We start from the raw sequence: 23856 nt of genomic DNA, 5'->3' as shown, positions 1-23856 counted from the left end.
AAAATAAAGGAGTGAGGGCCTGGAGAAATGGTTCAGCAGCTAAGAGTGATTGCTACTCTTGGAAAGGTTCAGAGTTTGGGTCTCAGCTCTCCTATCAGGCAGCCGACAATCACATGTAACTCCAGCTCCTGACCAGGGGATCGAATTCCACCTGCTGGCTTCTGTGGATATTCACATGCATGTGCACGTATGCATCTACACACACACACACACACACACACACACACACACACACAACCCTAAAGTCACAAGAAATAATATAAATAGAGGGATAAGCATTAGAGCACATCAATGCTGAAAAAAAGTTAAAAAAACAAAAATTAATTGTATAACAGTTTAAAGGCACATAACAGTAAGAACTGGTATGTAAACCTAGAAAGTGTAATTTACAAGATATATATAGAACATGAATGAACTTATATTTAACAATCAATGCTAAAGCAAAGAAAAAAGCTGACAAAAATGCATTCAATAATTCACAGTATCATGTGGACAAATCAAATAGGGTTATAAATAAATGTTATAACCAAGAATAAGATTTAACTACATATTCATATGTACATGTATTAGGCTTATATATGTAGGAAGTTAGACAAAATTCAATTTTATACATATGTTTATATCCTCAGATTAAATGTGAATTTTCTTATAAGGGACATTTACAAAAATATTGCATGCCTTGATAAATTGAGAAGCTAGTATTTTGTCTTTAATGATTATATTCAGATTATCATTTAAGTAAAAGTAAGTGATTAAACAACCCAAGAACTCTCTCTCTCTCTCTCTCTCTCTCTCTCTCTCTCTCACTCTCTCTGTGTGTGTGTGTGTGTCTGTGTGTCTGTGTGTCTGTGTGTCTGTTTATGTATGTGTGGATGTGGGTGTGTAGGTCGACAGTTGAGGTCAGGCATCCTCCTTAAATGCTCCCTACCTTGGATTTTGAGACAGGCCTCCTACAAACCTGCTATTCACTGATTCCACAGCAAGCCACATGCATCCTCCTGTCTCACCTACCCTATGCCGCGATTGCACGTGTGTCGCTGGCTTTTTCCATGGATGCTGGTGATCCAAACTTAGTCTCTCTTTTTAGATGACTGTGGGGATTCCAAATTCAGTTTCTCCTGCTTCCATCATAAGCACTTTACAGACTGAGCTATATCTCCAGCCCCTCAAAAACCTTCCTTACTGGTAAATTAAGACTCTAAGATTACCCTGAATTAAAAAAAGAATAAAAGGCAAGATTGAAAAGCCTCTAAACTCCATGTGTGGTCTTGGTACTTGCCACAGGAAGGTATCAAGAAGCATTTCTCCATCCCGAGTTTGCTCGGTGTTGGGCTTTAGATATTATCTGGCTACCAGCATAGGAGAAGACCATGGCGAGCAGAAGAAGCTTGACCTTAGCCTGAAGAAGAGACAAATCCAGGCTTTCAACTCCTTCCTCTCAGATGGCACAATAGCAATATTTGCAAGCTCTTGGTGGAACAATTATGCTTCTCTACATATGAAATCAAAAGGATCCTGTGAGAATTCCAAAGACTTTCTTTTTGTAAAAACTGTTACGTTTTCAAGAAAGTTAGATAAAAACATTTAACTTATAATTAGATAAAAATATAATCAGCTTTGATTTGAAATGGAATGTTTCATTATTTACAATGAACACATCTCCTTTTTAATCTTCATAAATAACTTTGACTATTTTAATTGTGTTTTTCAAAAGATAAAATCTTATCATGTACTCCTTACTGGCCTGGAACTTGGTATGTAGCTCAAGCTGGTCTTGAACTGACAGAGATCCACCTGCCTCTGCCTCATGAGTGCTGGGATTAAAAGGGTGAGCCACCATGACCTGAAACATAAATTTAAAAAAAAATTCTTAAATTCCATGAGTTCATACTGTTGCTGTCTTTTTTTTCTTTTATTACTTTATAAATAATACCAATCAACATTCCCACTTCCTCCCCTCCTCCCACTTCCCTTCTGCTCCCCCCCCACACCCTCCCCTCACCCCCTCCAATCCTAAGAGAGGGCAAGGCACCCTGCCCTGTGGAAAGTCCAAGGCCCTTTTCTCTCCATCCAGGCTTAGGAAAGTATGTATTCAAAGAGAATAGGATCCCAAAAAGCCAGTACATGCAGTAGAGACAAATCCCAGTGTCATTATCATTGCTCCCCCAGTCTGCCCCAATTGTCAACCACATTCAGAGGGCCCAGTTTGATCCCACGCTCTTTCATTTCCCAGTCCAGCTGGAGTTGGTGAGCTCCCATTAACTCATACTGTCTTCTTTCTAATATCTTCTTTAATTTAGGTGCCAATGAAATATAATGATGATACTTTGATATAACTACATTTCCTCTTTAATACTGTCAGTAGAACATAAGTTTCATATGGAATAATGTAATTTATGACTTGGTTGAAATATGGGCATAGAGAAAATTTTAAGGACCAAATGTGCATGTCACCAATGGTTATTTTTGTTTGTCTTTGATTTTTCTAACCTAAACGTTGCTGCTATAAGAGATATCTGGAAGCCAAAAGTAGAGTGGTTGTTTAGCATGCATAGGGCCCTAAATTTGTTTCCCAGCACTGAAAAATAAATGTAAAAAAGGGTGGGGGATGGGGAAAACATCAAGACTTCAAAATAAGAATTGAATTGTTTTTGACATTTTCCTTCCTCGGTGCTGTCAGAAACATTCATTTCCAGTGCCATTTTTCTCCCTGATGTATGTGCTTTTGGAGTCAGGTTTTCTCTGTGTAGGTCTGCCTATTCTGGAATTCACTCTGTAGACCAGGCCCGCTTCAGACTCACAGAGACCTGCCTGCTTTTGCCTCCCAAGTACTGAGATTAAAGGAGTGTGTCTCTATGATCGACTTCCACTGGTTTTTATATCGTGTTATAAAGACGCCCAAGTTGGAAATATAGAACATATTTACACACAGTTGGTTAGCTTGAGTTAAACTTCTAAACATTTAGACATACGTTCTATCTTTCCACTTGTGTCCTTGATCTGCCTCCTGCACATGTTAAGGACAGGTCTGTCTCCAGAGCCTGGCCAGCACAGTGGCATACTAGACTGTTCAAGGGGACCTGCATCACAGAATGTTTTAAAATCTGAGAATCTACTCAGAATCTTTGTATCACACAGTATAATGCAAACTTGTACTCCGTAAGTATTGGCATCATCTCGCTCCTGCAACTGAGAAATCACACCATGAAATGAATACTCAGACTGCTTGGGAACGGAGAGCTTCGGGTTTGGGAATCTTTTCATAGAGATAATGCAATAGCTCGAGGACAGGCCCAAGTCAAACACAAAATTTATTAATGTTCTGCATATATGTACATACCTAGTAGCAAGGTATTTAGTGTAATTTAAAAATAATTTTGTACATGAAATCTAGTTTTGTGTGTGGATTTTCCACTTGGGTTGCCATTTAAGCTTACAAACTATTTTTTAGCTGAAAGCTTGGACTTCAGCATTAGAGTGGGTCAACCTGTGTTCATTTTTTCCGTTGGTGTGCAACGGAAAATGACATTTCAGCATAACCTTGGCAAGAACAGAAACTTTTAAATAGGGGGAAAATCTGAATGGCTTGGGGGCATCTGCTGCCCTTGCAGTCTCTGAAGCCTTTCTCACTTGTCCATTGCAAATGTGGTGAATGATGGTGATGGTGATGGTGGTGATGGTGATGGTGATGATGGTGGTGACGATGATGGTGATGGTGATGATGATGGTGATGATGGTGATGGAGATGATGATGATGATGGTGATGATGATGATGGTGGTGACGATGATGGTGGTGGTGATGGTGATTATGATGATGGTAATGATAATGGTGGTGGTGATAGTGATGATGATGATGGTGATGGTGGTGGTGGTGGTGGTAATGGTGATGATGATGATGATGGTGGTGATGGGGATGATGATGATGGTGATGGTGGTGATGGGGATGATGATGATGATGATGGTGATGATGATGATGGTGATGGGAATGATGATGATGATGATGATGATGGTGATGGTGGTGATGGGGATGATGATGATGATGGTGATGGTGGTGATGGGGATGATGATAATGATGATGGTGGTGATGGTGATGGTGGTGATGATGATGATGGTGATGATGATGATGGTGACTATGGGGATGATGATGATGGTGATGGTGATGGTGGTGATGATGATGATGATGATGGTGATGGTGATGGTGGTGATGGGATGATGATGATGTTGGTGATGGTGGTGATGATGATGATGATGATGGTGATGATGATGATGGTGATGGTGGCAATGGGGATGATGATGATGGTGTTGATGGTGGTGATGATGATGATGATGATGGTGATGATGATGATGGTGATGGTGGTGGTGGGGATGATGATGATGATGATGGTGATGGTGGTGATGGGGATGATGATGATGGTGGTGGTGATGATGAGGATGGTGATAATTCAAAGCATGAAGGATTTGGAGCAGACCATCCCTACATCAACACAACCTATCTCTATAGATTCCTGGAGGCATACCATGTCTACTCCTCATTCTGTGTCTTCAGGTCTAGTGCAGTTGCTGGAGGTAAGTGTTTGTGTGATAGAAAGTTTCTAGAAGTTGCAAGAGGCAGTTTTGCCTGGTGTTTCAGAAGTTGGTACTGAATCTATAGTGCCTGGGCCCAGAGCCTGACTGGACCAAGGGTATGCTGGATAAGAATTCTATCTCAGATCTCCTATCTTGTGCTCTCCTGGGGATGCTGGTGTGAAGGTGAACCAAATTAAAATATTTAAAGGCATGGATGAGCCCTCATCACTCAACAGGCACTATTTATGCCTTTGCCTGTTCAGTGGGGCCAGAGTTGATTAACTTTAGTTGAATTGAATACCCACCGAGGTTACTAGAAGCCCATGAATGTGGACTATATGGCAAGTGTACAGAGAGAATGGGGCCTAGTCTGTGTCTGACCTGGACAAGTATCATAAGGGACTTTGAATGAGTAATCATGGATCTGGGAGCAGTTTATCTTATAACATGGTCCTGAGGGCTGTGGGTACATATAGCAGAAATCTCAACTTCAGTTCTAGACAGGGGTGCCTTTTCTCTGCGTTCTAGTGACCCTGGCTATCATCTGCCTGCTGAGTGTGTAAAAGGGAGCAGAGAAGAAGTCTTACACATTAAACACCAGTGTTCCTCTTTACAGTGTCAGCAGGAAAGATCCCAGCATCTGGGTCCCTGTTTCTACCAGGTCATTATGTTTCTTAGAACCTGAGCATCCTTTGGTGTTCCTGTTTGTCTTAGCTTATGGCCAGGCAGGCACCACCTATGGGTTAATGGGGCACAGGTTTATCTTCCAAAACAGTCCTTCCTCTCCTAGACTTCCTCCCAAGTTTCCTGTTTCTATCAGCACCCACAAGCTCTCATGGTGGCAGTGAGCACTCCCCACAGGCTGCTTTCTTCCTCCCTTTCTTCTCTTCCTTCCGGGTTCATCCTTATCTCTCTGCTACATTCCCCACTTGTCCCAAATCCTTAGACTTCCTCTTCAAGTTCCAAACTAGGATTTCAGAGAGCTTGAGGCATCCACATCCTTTATTAGGGACAGAAACCTTCCTGGTTGATTTTATCATTGAATACGGTGGTTATTTTGGTGTCTGGTTTTGTTTTTGAAAATTAACGAGAATTAAGTAGCTGCCATCGTCTACCAGATAAAGCTGGCATAAGACCATCACAGTCCGTGCTTCTTAGTGGGGACAAAGATTGAAACAAAATTTTACACTGTGTTTTTTTATGTGATGTTGGGAACCAAACTCGGGGCCTTTTACATGCTAAGTCCTTAGCTTTTGAGATTTCAAATGTTGTACAAGATGGGAAGTATCAGCTGTTTATATTATGGAGTGAATTAGCTTCTGGGTCTCCTACCCTATGCACACCGCATGAAAGCTGTGTGATTTTCAGAATTAAGATGTTTGAAAACCGAGAAAAGGTGACCTTGGTAGTCTTGTATGAAGTTAGGCACCAGAACTATGACTTTCTGTCCATCTGTCTGTCCATCTGTCTATCATCTATCTATCTATCTATCTATCTATCTATCTATCTATCTATCTATCTATCTATCTATCTATCTATCATCCATAATGGTCTGAAGGTCTGTTGGTTTCTCTATCTTATCTACTATATCTATCCATTATTTAACATGGGGGCCTACAAGTAAAAGTCATTTCTAGATGACACTATTCTTACTTTCGGGGAATCCAAGAGTAAGTGCGCAGCCAGTGCTTGCATGGAGCTCCAGACAGCAGGAAGGCTGAGTACACAACTCTGAATCCCAGGAAAATGTACCAGGAAAAGCACAGATAATTTCTCAGGACCTTTGAGCTGAGCATGACCTGGAAGCGTGAACCTAAGCTTTCTAATTGGAAATAGTAGGGCAGGGATCTGATGGGGGGAGCAGGTTACAGCCCAGACTGTGGGAGAGCCCAACAGGACTTGAGGAGTGAAAGCAGCTTCCCGTGTGGTGGTTGCATGCACAAGAGACATAAGAGGGCCACAAGGTGTCACTGTCCCAGGGTGAGTGGGGCAGTCATTGAGATCACAGTCAGTGAGTGTGGGAGGGAGCACCTCCTCTGACTGAAGTCAGATCAATACTGTGATGTTCACAGTTTCCCTATAAAATCGAAAATCTTATAGGATGGAGAGATGAGAAGGAAGACGTTAAAGCCCAATGTCACAGGAAAGGATGAAACAAGACTTTTGAGAGATCTGGGTTGTCCTTTGATCTGGGTGTTTGGAGGAGTGGAAAATCCCGTGGGACACCTCTCCTCCCAGCTCTGGAGGCCTGTGCACAGTGATCAAACAGAAACGAAAGCAAATGGGGGACGTGGAGTCACCATAGCAAGTGAATCCGAGGTCCAATAGCTCGAGTCTGATTTTCCTGTACGGATTTGACAGGGATTGAATTAAGCCAATTTGCCAAAGCCTCCACTCTCACGCGATTGCCTCTTTGGAGTTGATCCCTTTGGAAGAGAAAGAGTAAGAAAGAAGGAAGCTTCCAGATTCAAAGACCACTGATTTCTGCTGAAGGGGGTACAGACATTAGTCTGTCTGTGGCCTGTTCTTACTAGAGCAATCCTTAGAACATCGCGGATGGGTTGTATGGTGACCCATGCCTTTAAATCCAGCACGGTGGAGAATGGAGGCGACAGAATAAACAAGAAGGGTGCAAGAGAGGGCGGCTCCTGAGAGAGACACTCCAGCTACCTGTATGCGAAGCCTAGCGCAGAGTCAGGAGCCCTCTTCGTGTTTCTGGTCGGTCCTGCCAAACTTTATTATCTGTTTTTTTGTTTTTTTAACATTTCAGTGATGTCTAACTCATGGGCACAGGGGCAGAGACAGGGAAAGGCAGAGGCAGGGCTTCAGATGTGGCTTCACGATCTCAGCTCTCCCTATGATGGAATCGGAGGTTGCAGTTGGAGCATGAGGCCAGTAGGGGGCAGACTCCCGGAAGGTCCTGGGCAGTGTAGCTCTGCGGCAGTTAACTCTTTCAGAAAGAAAGAACCATGGAGGTATTGCAATACTGCACTCTGTGGACAGTGCACAAATGCTGGTGGCAAATTCAGGAGACCCAAATTAGGGTCTTCCTGGGCGGATTTTCTACTCATAAAGAAAACAGAACAGGAGCATTTGGATTCCCACACATCTCTAGGCAAAGGCTGCTCTAAGTAGACTCAGTTTATTGTCTTAGAATGTGTTCCCGGTCTTTGCTGTTAATAAAATATTAACAGTGTTAGCTTTTGTCTTTCAAGTTCTGCAGCATGTCTGCTGTATTCCTTACACTCAGACCCAGAAGGGCCGTTATTTAGGGCAGCAGGCAGGGTTGACCTAACCTTGGGTGTGACAGAGACATCCCTCCTTACCCTTGCACACCACAGATAGCAAGTAACCCTCTCCCCCTCCCTCAAAGCTTCAAGCCTCAGGCACCTCAATTGCTGAGCTCAGGTCCTGGTTGCAACCCGGACAGGGGAGTGGGGGATGGGGGATGGGGGTGGGGGTGTTAAACCCACAGCACAGAGGCACCCATGAGGGCCTTTTTATTTGAGGATTCTCAATTCTGTCTTGAGTCCTAGGCCAGTTAGGGCATTAAAATAACTTGTTCTCCAAAGCGTGTCTCTGAAGTCAGCTACAAGGAGACATACTGCTTACGCCAAGACACTGGTCATTGCCTGTGACCTCTGTCCCTCCCCCTTCTCCCTCTTGTCCGCTCAGCTTTTTTATTTTTACATTGCTGGCAAGTCACAGTTTGTTCTATGACATGCACGCAGAAGTCAGGGGACAACTTGTGGGATTTTTTTTTCTCCTCCGTATGTGGGTCCTCGAGACCAGACTCAGGTCATCAGGCTTGGTGGCAAGTGTCTCTTTACAGGGCCACCTCCAACTACTTTTAGCCTTCTGCTTTTCTCTGCTTCTCTCTTGTCTCTTCTCATTTCTCCACCCCACCCCACCCCCAACTTTTGGAAGCTGCTAGAGTTCAGATCTTGGATGTCTCACAAAGGCCCCTTGGTTAAAGATTTGGGAACTCACCCTTTGTGTTACCGGAGGTGGTACAACCTTTGGGTGTTGGATCAAGCGGAAGGAAGCCCAGGCGTTGGGGTAGTGCTTTTGGAAGAACCTTCAGGCCCTCAGCTCCTCCCTGCCTGCATCTCTCTCTGCTTTCTGGCTGGGTAAAGTAGACAGCTTTGTTCCAACACTCAGGCCCTTTACTGACTCACAGGGTCACAATGCAGCAGGTCACCAATGATGGATGGAGACAAAATGAATTGTATCCTTTAAATTGATCGTGTTGATCATCTGTCTCAGAAAGTCCATACAGAATCTTCTTCCCACGTTTCATTGGCCTGTGCCTCTTTGAAGGACACTTGCCATGGTACATTTTCTGTCTCACGGTGACTAGGGACATAGCTGTGTGGTCAGACACCAGTCTAGATGGTGCAGTGCATATAAGCTCTGGAAAACATTTCCATCTTCAACACATTGCCTTTCATAATAGGTGGGCGGAAGGGATCAGATAATCGAGGAAAGCCCTGCCTCAGGAGAAGAGACCGAGATCCAGCCCCAGGCAAACAAAGAATTCTGCCTCTATTCTCAAGACGATGAACCACAACTTCACCACTACCAGAAGCACCTCACAGGCTGCATTTCCTCACTGGCTGAGCACCTGGAGTTATCTCGAACCCTCCTTTATTACTTGGTTGTGTAAGCCTGGCAGAGCTTTACCTGTCCTGTGTGCCCTGTCTTATCAGCCCCGCTACAGGTTTGGCCTCCTCCAGTCTCACAGCTACAGCCTAGACTCCCACTGAGAGCTCCCTCCCAGCGGTCAGTGTCCTACCCCACTGGCCTCTCACACTTTCCCAGCTGAGCACTTCACTGCGGCTGCTCTTGCATCTCACAGACGCTTGGGAGTCCCTGGGTTCTCTGCTTCCTCTAGGCCACCAACCTGCTCCACTCTGTCTTCCCCTTCCAAGCGTCTCTGTGGGAGACTGAATGACACTGTCAACCCTTGATTCTAAATGTCCATCTTTATTAGTAAAGTAGTATGCTGCTCTATGAGCCCCGCCCCAGACCTTAAAGTGTGTGTGTGTGTGTGTGTGTGTGTGTGTGTGTAGAGCTGCTAGCTGTTGCCTTTGGTCTCACAGCTTAGAAAGCAGTTTCCAGCCATATTGACTTTTTCCCAACTGGTTTCCTAACGCTACAGTTTTATTACTGAAGTGCCCGCTTTCCTACCTCAGCCGGTACACAGGGCTTCTCAACGGCATCTTTTCCCCACTTGTTTTTAGTTGGCTCCTTCTTCCACGCCCCTGACTTGATTAAACCTCTTCCCTACTCTCTCCCAGCCCCTCACTTTGCTCATTGAGCTATTGTCTTACTGTGTTGCTTATTCCCATTTTAGTGGAAAAGTGTATTATCTTTCGGGTACTTATCTGTCTCCATACCCTCTTGTGTCCTCCCCACTCCGCCCCCCACTCTTTCTAAGGAGTATCTTTGAGGCTGGACCCCTTCAGGACCATTTCCTCCTTCTTTCCAGAAAAAGGACCATCAGTAACTTTGCCTTCTGTCTGTCCCTAGGTTGCCAAGCCAACATTTGAGAGATCTACAGGACTGGGGATTCAGGAAAGGTCATATTTCTTTGCTTGGAGCCCCTGCAAGTACTAGGAGATTGTGAGGCCAGCAGGGAGGAGGGACACCTGCCTTTCTCCAGAGTTTGTGAGAGAGTCAGGTAATACTTAGGGGTCAAAGGGCCAGCTTGGGGGGGGACTCTGGACTTCATCTAATTTCCCAGTTGTAGATCAATTCAGCTGCTGAGGTTTGGAGGATAATGTGGCTGCTTCCACATTGGCCCTCAATACCAAATAGACTGGTTTTTTTTTTCTTTCTTTGTGCTCACACTGTCTGTCCAGGTGAGAGGCAGCTGAGCCCGGTCCCCGAGTAGTCCAGAGCAGTCTTCAGGCCCCCTGTAGGGCTAAGGATTTCCCAGAGATTGCTATGGCCAGACCTATGCTTACCTGAGTTAGGACAGAGGCTGCTGATTCCATTTGGGGACCTTATCTTTAGGGACATTTGGAAGCAACAACGATGCTAGAAAGAGGTCTGAAGATCTGACACTTGTCATTTCTATTCTGGCTCAACTGTCAATCACAAAGGGGCACCTAGTATGGCCAGGCTGATGAATATTAGCTGCCCTTAAAAGCTTTGTGTGCTTTGAAGGAGAACTGAAGGATAATACTTTAAACATTCCATTTTCATTTGTTGTTTGTTGTTTTGTTGTTTAAGTTACCTTTGAATTGGATTCTAGTGGGACCCAAAGTCTCACAGGGTGGGGATAGAGATTTTTTCATGGGTTTTGGGTGAATAATCCTTACAGGCCTCCTTCGACAGCCCCTGCAGTCACAACTTCACCTGAAAGTCTTTGGCAAAGAGGCCATAAATGTTTCTCAACAGAGCAGCTGAGGTTCCCTGGGAAGGACCTGTCCTGCCTCTTCCTTAGTGATGGCCCTGGAAGCCCTCTTCACTCTAGTGTTTTTTATTCTCTGAAAAGGAGAGGTCTCAAGTCACCAAAAGGTGGAACCCCAGCAGGACACACGGGATCCTCCCATCCCAGGGGGCTCTCACTGCACCCACTTATAGCTGAGCCCTGTGCCCGCGCATCCTCCCCAGACCTCGTCACATGCTCGGCCTCAGTGCTTCAGACCAGCTCCCATGGCGCCTCTTCTGCCAAGGTTCTGGTGCCTCCCTATGGAACCCCATTCTGTCGTGATATCACCCTCCACCCCTCCTGATTCCCCTATACACCGGGCTCTCTCCTCCAGCCATCTTTGAGTGTCTCGGGAAAAGGACTGGTGTCTGCCCTTCTCTGTCTCTAGAAGCTCCTAGACAAGAGGCTGGGAGACCAGGAAGGTTTCTCTGAACTCATGGTAGTTCGGATGAAGAGTTCAGGGCAGAAGAGACTTGGAGGGGCTGCCTATCCTCAGACCTCAGCCTCTTAGCATATCAGGACAAGCGGGCTGTCGGCTACATTGTACCACCTGCATCTGGCCAGCAGGGGTCTCTGCAAAGTAAAGTTCGTTTCTCTGCTAATTCCAAGGGACCGAGCCAGATCAAGAAGCAGTCTCTGGCGGAAAGGGTACTCAGGCTATGAACTGCTGTCCTGAGAGGCCTCTTTCGGAAGAAAAATGCCCTTTTAATGAGATTTCCTTCTGGAAGCAGTGTTTCCGGACCCCTCTCCACAAATAACACGGCTTCTTGGTGTTGCCCTTCTACCCCAAACTTACTTGTCCTTTTCTTAAAATGCACCATGCCTACAGGAACTCACCTTTTAAGTAACATAGCTTATCTAGTTAGAGAGTGCTTTCTGAACTGGCTTACCTCTCCTACATCTGCTGGCAAATAACAGGATTTAGAAGAAAAAAATCAAGAATATTAAGAATTTGTAGTTAGAAAAAATTGGTATTCTTTTAAAACTCAGTAATTTTCTGTGGCTTGTAGACTGTCCAAATACAGTTTACTGGCTTCTTTCATTGCCAATGTGACCTTTCATTTCCTCATCTTTTTCCCACAATGAGGAATCATCGTATACCTGCCAGAAGGCTTTATCAAAACAAGAACAAGCATTGGAGAGAGTGGGGAGAACCTGGAACCTTTGCACAGCTGATGGGAATACAGAATGGTCCAGCCATCATGACAACTGAAAACTACCAGGTGACCCAGGCGATCTTCTGCCGGGGCTTCCCCCAGAAGACCCAACGGCAGCATGACGAAGAGACCGCTTGCACTCATGGATCAGATGCGAAAATATCCTAGGAATCCACTGTGGTAGATACTTACAGTGAAATATGATTTACTCTCGGCAATCAGGAAGCCCTACCACATAAGACAGCACAGGTGAACCCGAGAACCTGCCTTTTATGGGTACGGACTACCAAGAATGAGAGTCTCACTTGAGTTCCTATTAACTGAGTATGTATGCTGGGCCAGTCACAGTTTCTTCTTTGCTCTCCCAGCAGAGGCACGTCTGTCAGTGAGCAGGGACCCCAGGGTGCAGTCTCGTTGGGTCTCCAGGTCCCATCACCTGGGCTCAAACCTGACTTGGCCAATCATCAGCGGTGGTACTTCTTAAGCCACTGTGGGCCTGGTTTCTTGTTGTTGCAGAGTGGATAACAATATAACCTAAACACAGGGTCTGTGAGGACCTGGGTTGGTGCATCTGAAAACAAAGATGCAAGGCAGTAAGGGGGGATAAAAGAAAGAGAAAAAGAAAAAGAAAAAGAAAAAGAAAAACAGCCGCTTCCCCCGAGACATGGCTCTGTGTACTCTCTAGCCAGGCCTGGGAGACTTTATCTGCAGTAACCGGGTGTGTTGCTATAGTTCCCGAAACACTACTGTAAAACAGTTACCTACTCAGCAGTTAGGCCGTGGAAGTCATTTGGAGCATCTCTGGACTTTACTGTTGCAGGAGCCGGGGTCCTGGAACCAGTTTCACAATGATAGCAAAAGGATGGGCGTGTCTTGTGTAAAGAGAGACATTGAGTCCAAGGGGTTAAGTACCACGCCTGTGCTGAGTTTGAGTTCAAGGCCGGTTTTATGCCTGAATCCTGCCCTTCTCCACCGTGTGGCAGGCACATCCGCATCAGCCTGGTGTCTGGACTGGATTTGTAATGGAGCCACAATGAGTGCCTAGAAGGGGACTTGGCCACCAGGCCTGGCAGTCCCAGGCGCCATGTCTTAGTGTGCTGCACCCTTCCCGGTTGGCCTTAAGAGGGCACCATTGAGCCGTATTCTTCAAGTTTCAGGCCAAAGGCCTCCACAGCGCCATCTGAAATTTCACAGGATGAAAAGTCAAACTAAAAAGGCTGAAACCCTAACGGCTACGACTTTTATCTTTACGACAAAAACAGATCTTAAAAACAAACCTGCTCTGCTGCAGGAACCAGAGGACTTCTCAGAAGTCAAGGTTTTTGAAACCTGTGTTTTTTTTCTTTGCTTTGCTCGACATACTTTATAGAGAAAGTTACAAAACTGTCTTAAAACAAAACAAAAAACAACAGAGACACACACCCACTCTGAAGGCAGTGTCAAGTGCAGGCTGCAGCCTTCACCTTGTCAAGGAAGGTGTCTCAGAGCTGGTCTTTCAAGGGCAGAATAAAACAAATGTTTAACTCCGGTTAATGTTAACAGGAATGGAGCCATTAGAGAGCACAAAAGTCCTAAAAGACAGTTAGGACCGGCTTTTCCTTTGCCTATCTGCCAGAGCCGAGGTTCTAAACCGAGTGTCTCCTCTAGCATCTTTCAACAGGAAAGTCGGCACCCACCTGGCGCATGACCACATCCACTCTGGGGTGCTTAAGCTGACTCCAGACTGCCCTCCTCCTCAGTGAGCCTCCTGGGCTGAGCCTAAAACTTTCTAGAAGAAGCCACAGAGCCCTACAATTGCCCTTTGTCTGTGCACAATGGGGAGTAGTGTCCTTGCTGTCACAGTCTTGTCTCAGGAGAGTAAGAGGCAGACCCTGCTCTATAGAGAACACTTCTAGGGACCAGGGTACAGTTTAGCGATGTGAGTGCTTGTCTAGCATGCAAGAAGCCTTGAGTTCTATCCTTAGTACAAAAGATGGAGAGAAGAGAGAAAAAAAGAACGAAAACAGGAGGGAGAGAGAGAGAGAGAGAGAGAGAGAGAGAGAGAGAGAGAATCTAATCCCATTACTTCTGGGAAGGACCCGACCATCTCTGAATTAAAGAAACTCCTTTTAGCTTCCCCAGCAATCTCGTGAACAACCTGTTTTACAGGACACAGAGCAGGCAAAGTGGCTTAAATGCTATATATCTCCTACTGCGCCTTTGTTGAGCCCCCAGCCTCTTTAAATTGCCAGAGTCTTAAGTTTCTGAGCAGTGGCCAGGGCTGAAGGTCAAGTATATGCAGCTTCATTCAGTCCCTGCCCCTGTCCTTTGCAGGGCAGAAAATGCTCTATGCCCCACCTCCATATTCTCGCCCACTCTCCCACATTTGCCCTCATCAAAAAGGTCTTTGCTTCCAGACCAGGCCCCCGCCTGGAAGAACCTGAGGAGTTCCAGAAGGTCTTGTGAATCTTCACGAGGATCCCCCATCCTGGTCGTAAGCTTTGTGCTGACTATTCGCCGTCTGTAGCTCTGCCCTTAGCCGCCCCCATCATCGAGAGATGGTTAGTATGGCCTCTAATGTCTTAATGAGATTCAGTTGATAGCCCCTTCCTTGGGAGAGAGAGAGACAGAGAGAGAGAGAGAGAGAGAGAGAGAGAGAGAGAGAGAGAGAGAGAGAAGAAAGGAGAGAGGAAGGGAGAGAGAGAGAGAGAGAGAGAGAGAAGAAAGGAGAGAGGAAGGGAGAGAGAGAGAGAGAGAGAGAGAGAGAGAGAGATCAAAGGAAGAGATGTGGGAATGAGTGGCTGTCTTTCAGTTTGGCTTAGAGCAGGCCCTGGTCAGAGCAAATGGGCTCTGAGACCACCCACAGTGAAATGGCTGGGAAGCAGTGTGTTCTGATACAGTGGCCCCTGACACTGACTTTGAAACCAACACAGACCGTTCCTGGTCTACCTGCATAAGCTTTGTATCAGCTACACAGCCCACAAACACTTCAATGACCTCACTGCAGCCGGAGGTCTGCCGCCACGAAGGTGACTGGAGAATCAGACATCACTATACAAGGCTTACTTCCTGCTGTATACAGGGGACCACTTGAGCAGTGACCTCTGAAAGGATTTAAAGAAGGATGACAATACAATGAAAAAAATTAGTCATGTTATTTTATTTTTTGTTTATGTCACACCCCTGCGCATTTTTTGAAGGCATCAGATTCAACAGTCTGCAGGCTTTTTGACTGGGGTTTTCCTTTTTCATCCTTTCTGAGATGTGTTTCTGCCTTACATTTAACAAGAAATTTCACACCTCCCTTGGAGGTTGTCATACCTGTGAAGACTGAGCTAAACCCTACTTGAGGTTTCAGGGAGCTCTCGAAGGTGTCAGATAAGATCCCGGGAATCTTCTGCAGCCCTGCGGGGGCCATCTGATGATGCCTAGGCCCCCGGAATACATCCAAACACATCCAGCAGAGCCAGAGGCAGCTGGATTGCCCCCAAAAGGTCATCCTCAGGGAGTGGGGGACACAGATAGGATGTCATACTGCCAGAGAGCACTCTTTCTTCATCCCTGCATTTCACCCGACTTCGAAAGATTCAAAATTCATGGCTGTAGAGAACTCTGCCTTTGGTCTTCATGCATGAGCTGGCTAAAGTGCTCAGGAACTGGGTGGAGAGAACGGAATAGACAGGGATAGGAAAGGGTGTTATAGGGAAGCCCTGCCCCTGAGCTCTTTTTCTTCCTCCCTTCTCTCTCTCTCTCTCTCTCTCTCTCTCTCTCTCTCTCTCCCACTTTTTACACCCCACTGTTTACATTTGGGTGACTCGAGTGTCCTCTTTGCTCATAGGGAATACAGCTCCCTTTGTTCTTCATGGTCTTTCCAGTCAGGATAGAGGGAACTGGCCAGTTCCAATGGTGCTCATTCTTTATAGGACAATAGTGAAGCCATTTTCCCCAAGTTAGAAAGCAAGAGAAGTGAATATTTTTTTTAAAAAAAAAACCTCCAGAGTGGGAAAGAGTTCAGCACTAATATGGCTGATGTGCCCATAAGGCCTGGTTGAGCACACGGATTCTGGTTTAGGTCTGCACTCTATTTTTTTTGTTGTTGTTGTTGGATTATTTGTTCTTTTGATGACCAATTTCTTGAGTTCTTTGTGTATTTTGAAGATCAGACCTCTGTCTGATGGGGGGTTGGTGGAGATAGTATTGTCTTGCTGACCGTGTCCTTTGCTTTACGGCAGCTTTTCAGTTTCAGGAGGTCCCATTTATCAATTGGTTCTCTCAGTTTCTGTGCTGCTGGGGTTACATTTAGGAAGTGGTCTCCTTCCTAAATGAGTGCACCTAAAGAGTGCACGGATTTCTTTCGTGTCCAAGAAGTCAGGGAGCAGGTGGAGGGTGGAGCCTTGGGTGGCTCTAGGGGTGACACCAGCAGTGCTCCAGGATGGGTACTGGGGCACGGTGGGGTGTGGGTCGGCCTAGCGGGCCACCCTGCCTCCTTTCTGCATATAGCATCTGCCGGACTCTAACCCTGGCAGCCAGCCCACTGGCCTAACAATTCATGCATCTCCCTGTGCCTTCCTTTCATTTTATTTAGTAACTGCACTCAGCCCAGGAAATTCTGGCTTCCAACCCTGAGTGTTTTGACTCAGGGACTGAGCTGTCTGATTTCTTGGACAAACACAATCTTGAGGAGTTTTTCTCTTGACACAATGGCTAGGATCTGGGAATGTCATGGCTTCCCATTCAGACCTTGCCCCCCTCCTATTCCTCCACCCCTTCCTTCAGACGTCAAACTACTTAAAATAAATATTCCCTTTGGTTTTAGGGGCCTTTCCTTTGGATTAGTCACCTTTGCCTCTGGGTTAGAGGGCAGTTGTGAGTACAGACCAGCCTGTGGCCGCCAGGAAGGGGCAGGAAGAGAAGCTGCCTCCAAACCTGGTTTAGATTTGGGGGTCTGGGCATCTGTTAGGGCTTTGAGGGTCCCACTCCATTGACAGGAGATGCTTTTGACCTCTGGGTTTCCCTGATTGGAGTGACCACAAATTGTCTCTTTTTTCCAGCTTCCATCCTAACGTATGCCCCCTACCTCCACTCTCTCAGGCCCCTTCCTTAATCAAACTGGTCATATCTATCTTCCTTCCACCCACTGGAAACTTTCCAATTCTAGTTCCACTACTCAGCAAGGCATACTGGGTCCTCCACCATATAGCTGAAGCTACCTCCGTCAGCCCAACTTCCCCTCACTTCCCCTCCATGCTCTCCTCTGTGCCCACCCACCATAAGGGCTTGCTTCAGCCTACCAGGCCTCCTGCCTGCTGTTAGACTCATCTGTATACCCAAAGCCCATTTGGCATTTAACGTGAGACCCTCCTACACAGTCTCTCGTCATGAGGCCTCTAAATAGCACGTACTGCGTTATGCTGTGCCCTGACTCACGACTTTTCCGTCCATCTGAATAGCAGCCAGCTCACTGCTCTCGTTTTCCCACCCGAGTACAATCACTAGCTCTCCTGACTTCCTTTCCTTCATCTCTTCCTTCTTTATTCTCTTTTCCCTCCCTTTGGGTACCTAATATGATCTTTAAAACCTGTTCCAACCCTGGGTGCTAGAAAAAGAAAATGGTTTGCATATTAATTTTTGCATGATCAGATAGCTACAAGTTAGGCCTGTTATCTCATTTAAATATTTTATGTAAAGCCCTGTGACATAAATGTCATTTCTCATTTTCACATGAGAAAAACTGAGAATGACATTGAGTTGAAATAAATGTCATGGGTCACAGGGTTAGCAACATTGTCCTGTATTGGCAACTCCAACATCCCAAAGCCAGGCTTTGTCACGTTGTCCTATAACAAGGACCTGGGAGTCAGTGTAGCAGCAGGGCTGATAGGCCTGGGGCAGAGGCTGACTATAAAGCTGGCTTTTCTGTTCCCTTATCTTATATTTGTGAGATGCAAGGAGGCACAACAACACGTGGTCCTCGGGGACCACCATCAAGTACAACAAACCACCTGCCTTTATCAGGTACTAAACACCCTTCTCTACTTTGATTGTTTATCCCATCCTCAAATGCATCATGCTTTCCTTGTTACAGAAAGCCAGCCCTGGGAGAGTGGAAAGGTGCGGCGGACAGCATTGGAAGAGAGCAGAAGTAGGGAGGAGGCATAAGACCATAGCACATTGTAGGATGGAGCAAGAAAGAGCCAGGCAAAGTGGGCATTGAAAGAGTGCCCATGTCCTGGAGTCCCCATGGCATGTGATAACTATAGTCCTCTCCAGAGCCTGCTTTTGGCCCCCTGCCCTCTGCTGCTCTGGACTTTATTCTTCTTTCATCCAGAAATAGAGCCACTGGGCTCATGGCCAATGCGTGGTTATTAAAACATCTACTGTGTAGGGGACACGAGGTGGCACGGAATTGCAAACTTTGGCCCTTTCTTAAGAAGTGGTGGCCAGGAAGGTATAAATATAAGCTGAGTATTCTTTATTCAAACAACATTATTAGACCCAGAAATATTTTAGAACTTTGGTGGAGGTGGCATCTTAAAATATTTGCATGCACGTGATGAAATAGCTTGAGAATGAGACGTAAGGCCAAACATGAAATGAAATTCCCTTTTTGTATCCACATTGTACACACAGCCTGAAGCCATTTAAGACATCATCTTAAGTGATTTTTGTGACTGAATCAAGATAACATGATGTGGGTTTTCTTCATGTGGAATCACGTTAGTGTTCAAAAAAAAATGGATTCTGGGGCACTCCGGATTCTGGAGTTGTGCATTAGGATGCTCAACCTGTGATGGATTCCTGAGCTGATTCAATGGTTTGCTGAATGTCTGGGGTAAGATAGGGCACTGAACCCAGAAGGTCACGTGGTGAAGGGTCCCGCTGCTTAAGAATACTACTGCAGGGTCAAGGGGATGTGGGAAATCTAATGAGGTGTGTAAATTAATTTATGTGGGATAGACCACAAGCTTGGAGAATCCCCGACACAAAACCATGCTCACTCTTGTACGCATGCGTGTTACAGTCACTTTACTCCCATTGTCGTATTGGGAGACTTTGGTCTCGCAGATAGGTTCTATTTGTGGAGACCTGTGGGCCAGAATCTTGAAAGTAGGTCTTGCCCAGAAAATCCAGTGTCTGTTGCTGCCCTGTTTTACTGGGGTAACACGGATGCATGGAACCTGAAATGAGCTGGCCCATTCACAGGGCTTTATGAGAACAGGCAAAAGGAAAGCTGTGCCCAGCCGCAGCAAGCCTGCTCCTTTCTGGCGATACCTGACTTTTTTGGTTTTAACTGAAGAAGAACCACGGGAAGCGGGCACCCTAAGAGTTCAGTAAATGCTGAACCTACTATGAGTTGGGCTCCTTTAGTCACCTGTTCTCTAGAAGCCACTTATTTAACCAGAGGGCCTCAATTTATTTGGGGTCTCCTGGAATTAGTATGAATCCTGAACCAGTATCCAATAGACCTCAGAAAGTCTGATTTCCCCCTCCTTCTAACGGACAATTACCCTTGTAAAAGGCCCAGGTCCCTCTGGGGAAGAACTGGGAAAAGGTCAACAGGAAAAACTCTTAGGTATTTTAAGCAAAGTCATTCTTTGGGGTACCCGTCCTTCCTTTCATTTTAGGGGTTCTGGGTCTGCAGACCGGCTCAGGTCTGGAAATTGGTTCACGGATTGAGATTCCCTTTTGCCGCAATCCAATGTAGGTTTTCTTTCATTTGTTTGAGGCATTTTCTGCTTAGACAGATCAACCAAGGATACAGTAGACTTCTTATCTTCCGCATGCCTGGAAACACCACAGTTGTTTAGGCAGGACCATCAGTCCATATGAATCTTTCAACATAAAATTCACTTTCCTGGGATAAGTGTTATGGACATTGCTTTGTCTGTGTTGCCCATCATGATAACTAGGGTCACCTTGTCTCTGATGAGCCAATGCTGACGCTTGGCCCCTGCTACCCTGGGGTCCAACTAAAGCCACTGCATTTAATCCGCAAGCAGCAGCATCTCCAGCCTTAAGGTCTGGCGCAAGGGAAGGAGCGACAGTGAAACTCTTCAGACATGCTGTTGTTCCTCCCTCTCACCACCTTGCACCTTACAGGATTGGTGAAGGGCCTGTCTTCTAGGCCTTCCTGATGTAGAGGATTAGGTTTTCCACAGCTTACCCACCCTAGCATTGCAGTTTCTCCGAACCTTAAAATCCATCCCTTCATCAACACTAATCCAAGAGCTAGGAAGCATCTCCAGCTTCTTGTCAGTAGGCCATCCTTTAACAAACACTTCAACTGTTCAAACAAACCTTTTACATTTTTTTTTAAAAAAGTGTAAGCTTCCATATTAAACTTAGAATCTCCATTCAATGGGGTCTATATCAATCAACTCATTCTGATCCAATTTCGTGTTTCTTCCACCATTACCTATGCCCTTAAAATTCATTCCCTCACGCATTCCCCAGACTTCTGCTTGAATGAATTAGCGAATCCATTAATCTCTTCCGTAGTATCACATCATGTACCACACTTTCTATCTCCCCTCTAGAAACCTGCTTAACCTTAGGCCCTATTATAGGTCTAGGTAAACTGTTGGTGGTCCCTGAGGGGCATTGGTATTGTCTTACCTGGCATCTCCTTCAGGAGAAGTCACACTGCTGGGTTAACAGACAATGATTAATTTTCTCCGTCAAAAGCGAAAAGGCTGCATTTCAAGGGGAGGGCATATGAGTACATTTTCTGCTGAGAGTGGAGACACTTCTTTCTCAGACGAAATAAACCCTTGAAAATCTGAGGATTCAACGTTCTCAACCTCAGTAGAGTCCTCCCACAGATCTCGCTCCAAAGGTACAGGATCCCAATTTTTTTTTTAATCAATCAATGCCCTTACTTTAACCTCCAACACCCTCCATGGCTGGGACTTGAAGTTTTACTGTAATTTAGCCAATATTATAATGAGGGTTTTGGTTTGATTCTTCTACAGCTTGAGCTCTGTGACTGCTGGAGAGAAGATTCTCTTCCAGGGCCCACTCAGAAACCTTTAGACTGTTCATGCATATCTGAAGCTGGTCGGTTTTACCACTGAGTTCATTGCTATTTTTCATCATATTCTGGGATGCTAGAAGTTGGTTAGTTTTTTATCATGAAGCTCATTTTTTCCCTTTGTCAACCCAGAGATGCTAAGAACGATCAACTAGCATCATTATTTTCCTCATTCTTTTCATAAACTGTCAAAAATTTTATATACATGGTCACCAGATACCTTGCAACTCACAACTGGTGAAGCAGAATAATCGAAAGCGTTTGCCTCCTTGAGTTTGTAATTTAGGTCACACCGAGGGCTTGCAGTACTCTCGAAGCTTCTAGGAGAGACTTCAGGGACTGGAAGAGGCCTCAGTAGCCATCGATGTGGGCGAATTGAGAAGCTTATTCCAAATACTTGAGTGATTTATTCTTATACTTCTGTTGCCCTAGAGCTACTCCTGGCACCAAATTCTCCTCTCCTCCAGCATTAGGACTGGCATCTGTTTTACCACCTCCTCTGACACATGTTGACTGTCCGACTGTCGAATGCTACATTTGAGAAGTTAAGTTGTCTTACCTGGTTTGTTCCAGGTCCAGAGGAAGTCAAGAGAAGACTGTTTATAAAGCCCACCGGCTCCCAGAGTGCATCCCCAATCTCCGACATACCTCTTTTCTAGGCCAGTGAAAATTAGCACCAGAGTTGTGAAGTTGAGATTTCTTTGAAACTCAGAAAGTCAGGTTGAGACACTAGGGTAGCTCAGTGGTAGAGCAGGGCTTCACATGTGTGAGGCCCTGGTTTCTGTCTGCAGCACTGTTCTCTGAACACGAAAGCTTTTACGTTTAATACTTTCTTTTTTCTCCTGGTTTCCATAATTCTCCTTCTGCTCTGACCCTCTGCCTTGGATTCTGACTCAAGCTCCTTGGGTAAGACCTTTAAGAAATGAGAGGAGTGGGCTTTGGAATCCCAACTTCTCAAGGGTTTCAAATGCACATCTGCAGGTGGGCAGCTGTCTAACGTGATTAAAATAAAAGATATGATCTCAACCTTGAGAATCTTCTTGGTTGTTCAGTTTGCTCCTTGTTTCTGGATATTTGATTGTACTGTGAAACTCTGAGACTGTGTTAACAAAATTAACATTGAATCAGGGAAGCCGAGAAGTAACCAGCTGACCTTCCTTTTTGGCTGAAGACCTAGCAAGAGAAGCATCTCTCCATACATCCTAAACTTAAAAGACCATGAATCTTTAAGTCCCTCCCTAGTCTTTCCTGTGTGTCTCTCCACTGTATTCTTGGGTCCTCTCTACATTCTGTGGCGAATTCTTATCAATTAGTCGATGGCTGTGCTCCCGAACCCAAGGTTAATTTTATTAACACAATCTTGGAGTTTCACAATGATCAACTATCCCATAACAGCTCATCTTTGTTTTCTGTGAATTGATTGGTCTGCCTCAGAGCCCAGCTGATCCATTCATCTGCCTCATCAAGAGTGAAAACTTCGTAAAAATAAGATTTCTGCTCTTTGAAGATAGATGAGCTTGTCTCTATCCTAAGTTGTTACTGTTATTCTGGAGTAGGTAAAGATACAATGGCCTATACCAGTTCTCTACTATGTCTGACTGTTCCCATCAAAATAAGGGCATCCTTTGGGGGACCAACCTGCACCCTCGGCTGGGTTGATGTAGCCCAGTACTGAACCTTAACTAGCATAACCAGTCCTGTTCTTGTGTCTTTCTGGGCCACATTCCCTCATTCTTTTCTAAACTTGGATTCTCTGATCTCTGTCCCTTTTCTGAATCTGAATTCCTGTCCCTGTAAATAAGGCCTTTCCTACTGACAGACGGTGGATATGAAATAAATATGGTCCTCGTGCCACATTTGAAAGATATCTTTCTCACTTCTTAATCCCATTTGATTATCAGCTGCTGAGAAAAGCTATAAAATGAAAGGAAACCCAAAGATGAAGTCAGTAGCTGAGAATCAGGAAAAATTTGAATCAAGGCCTAAAGAACCCAGAAAAAGGGAGAGATGGGAGGGGTCTACATGGCTTCATCAGTCTGCCATCTAAGAGCTAGGGTTCCTGGGCCTCTGGTATCTTGGGAACTTTCCTTCTCCCAGATCTTTGCTGCCATCCCATTTGCCCCAAGGCCATCTCTGGGCTTCTGAGAGCATGCTTTCTTGGACACACACACTTGGCATTTTCTTGAGGCATGGTTACCTGATCCCTCCGGTCTCTGCAGAACTTGGAGGCTGGAGAAAGGAGGATAAATTCTCTTCTCGCCTGCAGCTTCCTTCCTGAGAGAAGTTAAGAAAGTTGACAGCCTTGCCCAGAGACATTTGCTGAAATCATGTTTTCAGAGACAAGTTAAATCTGATGCAACGTGAACCGACCACCAAACTGTGAGACCATAGGTTCTCAGGCTCAGAGACCCTATGGGAAATCTACTATAGGACCCCACAGCCTGGGAAAGTGGCCCAGAGGTTTTATGGAGTGACTAATATCCTACAGGGATCATATGGGTCCCTGGACTTGCAGCAGGGTCACCAGTGCAGACCCTGTCGGAACAGCACCCCTGGGAATGTGGATGTCCATCTGGAGGAAACTGGTCACTGAGTTACATTCAAGACGTCTCCACCCCAGTTCTCACCCCAGCCAGTGATTTACACATCATTTCATATTTTCTATTGAGAAACCCCAAAGCATC

This window comes from Myodes glareolus, chromosome 4, assembly GCF_982192425.1.
Source record: "Myodes glareolus chromosome 4, mMyoGla1.1, whole genome shotgun sequence".
Taxonomy (NCBI): domain Eukaryota; kingdom Metazoa; phylum Chordata; class Mammalia; order Rodentia; family Cricetidae; genus Myodes; species Myodes glareolus.
This window is presented reverse-complemented; position numbering follows the sequence as displayed.